At 40.2% G+C, this 6,718-nt stretch overlaps 1 long non-coding RNA gene across 1 annotated transcript in view; it reads left to right on the top strand.

Moving 5' to 3' along the window:
* The first annotated feature begins 5,047 nt into the window (after window positions 1–5,047).
* LOC109309259 overlaps window positions 5,048–6,718 on the top strand; it is a 9,889-nt gene continuing 8,218 nt past the window's right edge. Inside the window, exon 1 of the long non-coding RNA XR_002100861.1 lies at window positions 5,048–5,382. This is a non-coding gene — a long non-coding RNA (uncharacterized LOC109309259). The remainder of the gene's footprint in view (window positions 5,383–6,718) is intronic.

Below are 6,718 nucleotides of genomic sequence, written 5' to 3'. Positions count from 1 at the left end.
TGCGGGAGTCATCTTGAGTCAGTTCATGCTTGGAACCTTACATCCTTGAAGCCCAAAAATCAAGCACAGCAATTGGCTGGGATGTGGTTGCAAGAAAGAAAGCATGCCTTGGATGGATTTTCATTTTTTTGAAATACATAAAAGCCCACTACATTAAGGCTGTTGTATACTTTTCTGCCTGTTCAAAGCTGCCGTAATCTTGGCTCATATCAGGTACACTCCTTGGAATTCCCCAATTAGTCCTAGTCTCTAACAGGAGGAAAAATACAGAGCATCTTTGTACCCTGCTGTTATCCTCTCGCCCCGCAAGCATCAAGCGCTGAGAAAGCATCATACAGCTATATCAGGTTCTCAATCTTGGGCATGCTTGCTGCTGTATGCCCAGCAGTGTGCTAACACTGGTTACATTGCATTTTGTGCCATTCTCAGGGCAGGCCAGCAGGGAGCCAGTACTTTCCCTCAGAGGAGCAGGGAGAGGGAGGGACTGAGATACAGGTTTCCTTCACTTTATCCTGTACATGCATTTCTGGAAAATTGTGCATAACTCAAATTTGCATAAAGGGAACCCACTTTACAGTGTAACAGGTGGGGCTATGTTCCAAGACCCTGACTGTACTGACCCCCCAGACCCATTCCAACACTTTTACAAGACAGTTTTGGTACTCTCCAATAGCAGACAGTACACACAAGCACAGGATGGTAGTGAATGTTACCATAATGGGGATGGCAACTACAGAAACATGTGTCACAGACAACAAGTGAGGAGCACAAATCTACACAGGAGACTATATTTTGGTGTGCAATGCACCTCACAAAGCAGCTGACTGCAGGCTTCCACCACACTGATTGCATAAGACTAAATTTACATCACATATAACTAATTTTTGGTATAAAAAGGGTCATCGCATAAGAGTGAATTTACACATACAGAACCTGCATAAAGTGAGGGAAACCTGCAGTACGGCTCCTCAGAACAGAGAAGCATACAGACAATTCAAGCTGGCATTAGAAAACTTCTAAGGGAAAGAGCTTGCTGGTTAAATTGTTTTCTCTCTCTCTCTCTTTTTCTTTTTTTGTGGAAGAGCCAGTTTCTTTCCACAGAAAACCTTCAAATGCCTCTACACTAACTTTTTGGGCTGGAAGAAAGGTATTACCCAAATATAGCATGAAATGTTTAGCAATCCTGTTTCCAAAATACATAGGATATTCAAACTTTTACATTTCAGGGGTACGATGCAATGCTTGAAACAGCATTTACACTCGTTTATTATTCATCAAAGGTTTTGACAATGTTCACCATTTCCACCTGAGCATTCGTGGATTATAAACTAACTTGAAGTGTCTACAGAGTGTGTCCAAGCTAATAATTAGCATGAAACAAACTGCATTCCTTGTGTCAGAGACATCTGATATGTGCATCAGTGCAACTTGAAGGTCTGCTAGTATGGTGCACTTCTGCCAAATTCCAAAGCCTTTTCCCAGTTTTTACTGAGGGAGGGTCATACTTGAATGAAGACTAAAGTTCAGTAGTAGTATAGTCAAAAAAGACCCAATGTCAGTACTAGTTAGCCTTCTATTACAGAGGGCATGAGTGAATTGTCTTTTACAGGAATGTCTTTTAGTATCTTCAGTTTCCCAAGGAAAATGTGCTTAACAGGATCCAGTAAAAAGACCATTTATTTAAAAAGAGAGCAATGCTGGGACTTCGATACTAGCCAGTTGTGCTCACATCTGTAAAATTAGACTAATTATTTAAAAGAGCCATGGCTCTCTGAATCAGAGATTAGATCCTGGGCCTTGAATATATGCCACACCACAGATATCATTATTTTATGCAGCACTTCTCAAAATGTTGGGGGTAGGGAAAGCTGCATCAGTTGGATTTATACTACTCTCTGCTGCAAACTTGCTCCTGTAGCTATAAAGAGCGGCAGGGTAATTGAGCATGAGTCTACCTACCTTCTTTACCACTGCTGTCCCCCTGCTTCTATCCAGGTGAACACCACCTCTGCAGAGGGCTTCAGGAGCCAGCAGCAGTACGATGACATATCTACCTCTTTGTATTCCTGCAGTACTTGGGTAATCCACAAAACTGTCTCTGGCCTAACCCCTCTGTAGCCACAGATTGTGTTTATGATCTTTGGAAAAATCAGTGAATCATTCTGTGACCCCATGATATCATCTATAAAGGCTATGAGGCTTCCTTATTTTGCAGAATGCACAAAAAAACTGGACCCCAAAATGAAAGACAATGGCAACTGTTCTAGGACATGGCACAATAATGGAACTCCTCAAGTGCTAACTGTGCCACCCAAGAGATAGAAGGGAAGCAGTGATTTAAAGATCTGTCACATCACCTATCAATTAATTTGATTCTGTGTCAGTGACAATTTTATACATCGCAATAGCAACAGCAAAGCTTCCACTGACTCCAACAGCAGAAGACTAAGCTCTAAATGAGCCAAACATTTGCATATTAATTTAGGATTCAATTTATTAATTTTTAAAAATCCCTACGAGACACAAGCTGTCCCCCATTTTCTATTTATGTGCGCCTCAACATAATTCAGGGGGAATTGTTTTGGTGGATCAACAGAAGTAGCTGCTAAAATATGATGCCATTTCCATGAAATATAATTGTACGTGCATTTTTTAGATGGTTCAAGCCTTTTTATAGCTGTATAGATGGCTACTCTTTTTTTTTTTTTAACTAATCTTCCTTTTGGCTGATACAAGCTTGCCTTTTTACTAAGGTCCTATTACAAAACAGTTACTATCAATATTTCTAACCATAATTTAACTTGGCAAGCCTGAAAATGTCTGAAATAAAACCAAAACATTGTGTTGTAACAGGTACATGATATCCAACAATTTAAATACAGCACACACCAAATAACCCTATTCATTTTTTACCCAGTTATCTGAACAAAGATGTTACTCTAGTAAGTAACAAGCATACAGAGCAATTTAGATCAGCAATCACATTCTGTCCCTGGATTTGCATCCTAGGCAGGAACCATCCTAGATGAAGGATACAGCTAGTAAACATGAACAGTGTGAAAGAGAAAACAGCCAATGCTCTGAGTAGAATCAAAGCATCCTGTTTCCTTGGGAGACCCTATGATGTGGCAATTCTCTCTCCAAAACAGATTCTACTAAAACCATTTGTGTTGTAAAATATATTTAAACAGCATATATAACATAAGAACAAGCCATCAACAATCTACCTTCAGCCTAGCTCATGCCCTTCATAAAGTTTGCTATCGCCAGTAAAACACCTTACAAGCAATAAAACCATCAACCTTAGTATTACTGCATGAATCCACATTGCTTTCCATGCTGGCTGACAGTGCCACTGATTCTCAAGACACAAAACCCATGGGAATTCAAATTTGATCCTAGATCCCAGAACTCTACGGGCTTCCAACAGATATACCTCAATGTGCTCTGTGAACAAGGTCCAGAATGCTGTGCATTTATTTTTTTCTTTATAATGTTTAGTGTGGCCTTGACCCCATTAAGAACCATACCCCATTAAGGACTCTCAGAAAGAGGGAGGTGCAACCTTAGTGCTTGGGAGCTAAGGAGCCAGGATCTGGGGCTAGGAGAAGAAACAGTATGATCTTGAGGTTGCCCACATCCCCTGCATGCTCAGCAGCAGCACCCTCTTGGCTGTCTGGAGACTTTGCTGCTGAGCATGCCCCATGTCCCATGGACCTAAGCATAGCTCAGACTTCTGAGCCCACGTGACCAGTGACATGGCTTCAGAGGTTCAGACTTGCAGGATTCAGAATGGAAAGCCAAGTCCTCAGTTTTGGGTTTTGCCTCAGTCCAAGAGGCCAGAGTGTCTGTGTTTATGGTTGGCTGTGCCTGGCCTAAATCCAAATGGGGCAATGAGGAGCATCTGAGGCCTGCCCACAGCCCAGCCCATTTCCCTGCAAGGCTGCAAAGCCAGCAAGGGGTAGTATTCAGGGGAAACAGAGCAGGGATCAAAAGGTCCACAGCTGAAGGCCCAGTGATCAGCTTGCTAGCCTCCCAGCAGGCCCTCAGTTATGGAGACCCACAGCTGCCTTGGCCAAGCAGAGCCTCCTGGCTTGATGTGACTCTTTTTCCCTAAATGGAGAGCTTGACCCTTGTCAGAGTCAAGCCAACAGGGTTTACTGGGGGGGGAGAAGTGTCCTTTAATGTCAATTTTTTTTTATAATTGAAGTAAATGTTAGATCTCTCACTGACACCTGTAAGATCAAAATTTGGACTTAGTTGAACAAGACCTTCCCAAATCTCCATCTCCTTTGGGCTCCTTTACCTGAAGAGCTTGCTTGTTCCACTGAACTTTTAGGTCCCCAAATTCTATTGTGGTGAAATCTGAATAGCTGATAGTCTCCATCTTAGCAGTGGGCCATAGATGGGAAAGGGGTGACTGCACCGATACTGCTTCTACTGTTGACTCTTCTTCCAAGCCACGAAAAATGAACATCTCTTCAGTTCTCCTTTCCAAAAGGGATTGCATTCATATATACTGATATTTTAAGTTTAGCCATTACATTTTATATGTAAATGGTAAGTCACAGAGACAGCACTCTTTACTTTAATTCATGCAGCAGAGCTAATACTATGACTTACCTGAGTATGGATATGCACTGAGAAACTAGAACTTTTGCTGACGATAGTATGCCATTTTCCGAGCAACAGATAGCCACAGACAATCAATTATTCTGTAAGACTCAGTCAACAGTGAAAAGAGTCCACACAAGGAGACCACACAACCACTACACTAGTTAATGTCCTTCTCTTTCTTCTGAATTATCCCTCATTAGTTATACTATACACAAGTGGCAAATATTTGTTTACTGGTTTTTACTTACCTTAGGAATGCAGAGCTATGAAACTGGTCAAAAATGTCTTTTAAACAATAAAAGGAGTCTTGTGCCTTTTTAAAAGTATCCTGCTCTTCTTATATATCTTTAAAGGTTTTGTTCCACAAAACCTTTCACAATTGGGTTGTCACAGCTCAACTGCTTCACATATATGACTGCTCTTACTATAGTCTGTTCACATTCCTAACCTGTCTCTGCTTCACTATTTTACATATAACAACCTATTCATTTCTACATAAAGTCAATAACTTTGCATTTTAAAGCAGAAAAAAAAATAGTTTGGGGGCATTTTAGACAACCAGCATTATAGTCCAGAATATAGTAATCCTTGCAGTCACCACTCCTAAGGTTAATACCCAGAAAAGATGCTATATACTAGTAAAATACTGTCACTTCTGTAGCCACAACCAAGTTTTATTTCATAATTCCCCTAGTTACTGAATCATGTACATAAAGGCAGGAAATGGAAACTAACAGGACTCAACCCACTGATGAACTCCAACAGGTAAAATGTATTTCTTTATCTGTTGTACGTTATCTTGCAAGTGCGTTTTATCACCTAAAAATGTAGAAAAAAATCTAATTAATTTTTAAAAAGCAGCTAAGCTGAAGGGGAACAATGGGCACCTTGCTTAGTTTAGGTGCTTTGTAAATCTCCTTAGTGTCTTTTGGCATCTTTTATGTGCCTAAATACATATACTTTTGTAACAATGGCCCTTCGACTAGATATTTGATGTGATCTTTGTATTAATTCTCCATAAGTATTGCTAACTGCAAGATCACCAATGAGACAAAACATGGGACTGGGAGAAACTTATTAGCTCAGTTATAAGTTAACCAGAGACCTTTATTTAAGATCATGAAGATACAGATTTCCAGTCCACAACAATTACTAATGATATACCATGCTAGAGTTTCATTTCAGTGTAGGCATGAAGGTGACAGATTTCAGTTTTGGGTGGTATTTAGAGGAACCAAATTTTTCTGGTCTTCATCTTCTTTCCTTTAAAACATTAAGTCAAAGATACATCGGCATGGGCTACCCTTATTAACCTACTGAGTAGGAGTAACAGATGCTTTCAAAATTTTGGCACTATATGATTTCACTGATGTAGAACAAAACCATACAGTATTAAGGTAAAATACAATATATATGACATACATTAAAGCATTCATACTGACCATGTGATCACCATACTGCCGTACTCTGAGTTGGTTGTGTGCCTCCAGAATCAAATCTGCTCATTTCAGTGACCAAGTGACACTCCTCCTGCTCCTTTCTCCAGTCAGCCCTGTTCCAGCGATGGGAAGCAGAGCTGGATTCTCCTTGTGTTTATGCATTGTCACAGACCTGCTAGATGAATTCAAACTAATGGAATAAGTTCTGCTCTCATTTGTCCTAGAAGAGATTGCACAGGACTGAGAACTAACCCTAATTATATTTCAAAGCAGTCAAGTGGCAAAGGTCAGAATGTGGTTGGCAGAATCTCTCTAATGTGATGGTTTATGAGCTGAGGGAAAAGAAAAAACACCCACATCTCAGCTCCCCAGTGTCATGTAGCATTGGCAGGGCTGACAGTTTTAAAAATAAATCTTTACATTTATAAACAACAAGCGTGGCCCTCCACAATGCCATTCTAAATGACAGTTGTGTTTTGAAAAGTCCTAATTGAGTAAAAGAAAATAACCCACTTTACAGAGTATAGCAGTGTTGAAGGAAAAAAATCGTGGTTCGTTTCTCGGGAGGTGGAAAAAAAACTTTCAGCTTCAGACACACTTTATTAGTAATACAAAAGGTATATATTTGCAAATAGGGTCAGAGGGAGAAGACAAAAGATCAA

This window comes from Crocodylus porosus, unplaced genomic scaffold, assembly GCF_001723895.1.
Source record: "Crocodylus porosus isolate Cpor-Errol unplaced genomic scaffold, CroPor_comp1, whole genome shotgun sequence".
Classification (NCBI taxonomy): Eukaryota; Metazoa; Chordata; order Crocodylia; family Crocodylidae; genus Crocodylus; species Crocodylus porosus.
Note: the sequence above shows the minus strand (reverse complement) of the source record. Positions and strands in the feature narration are given on the sequence as shown.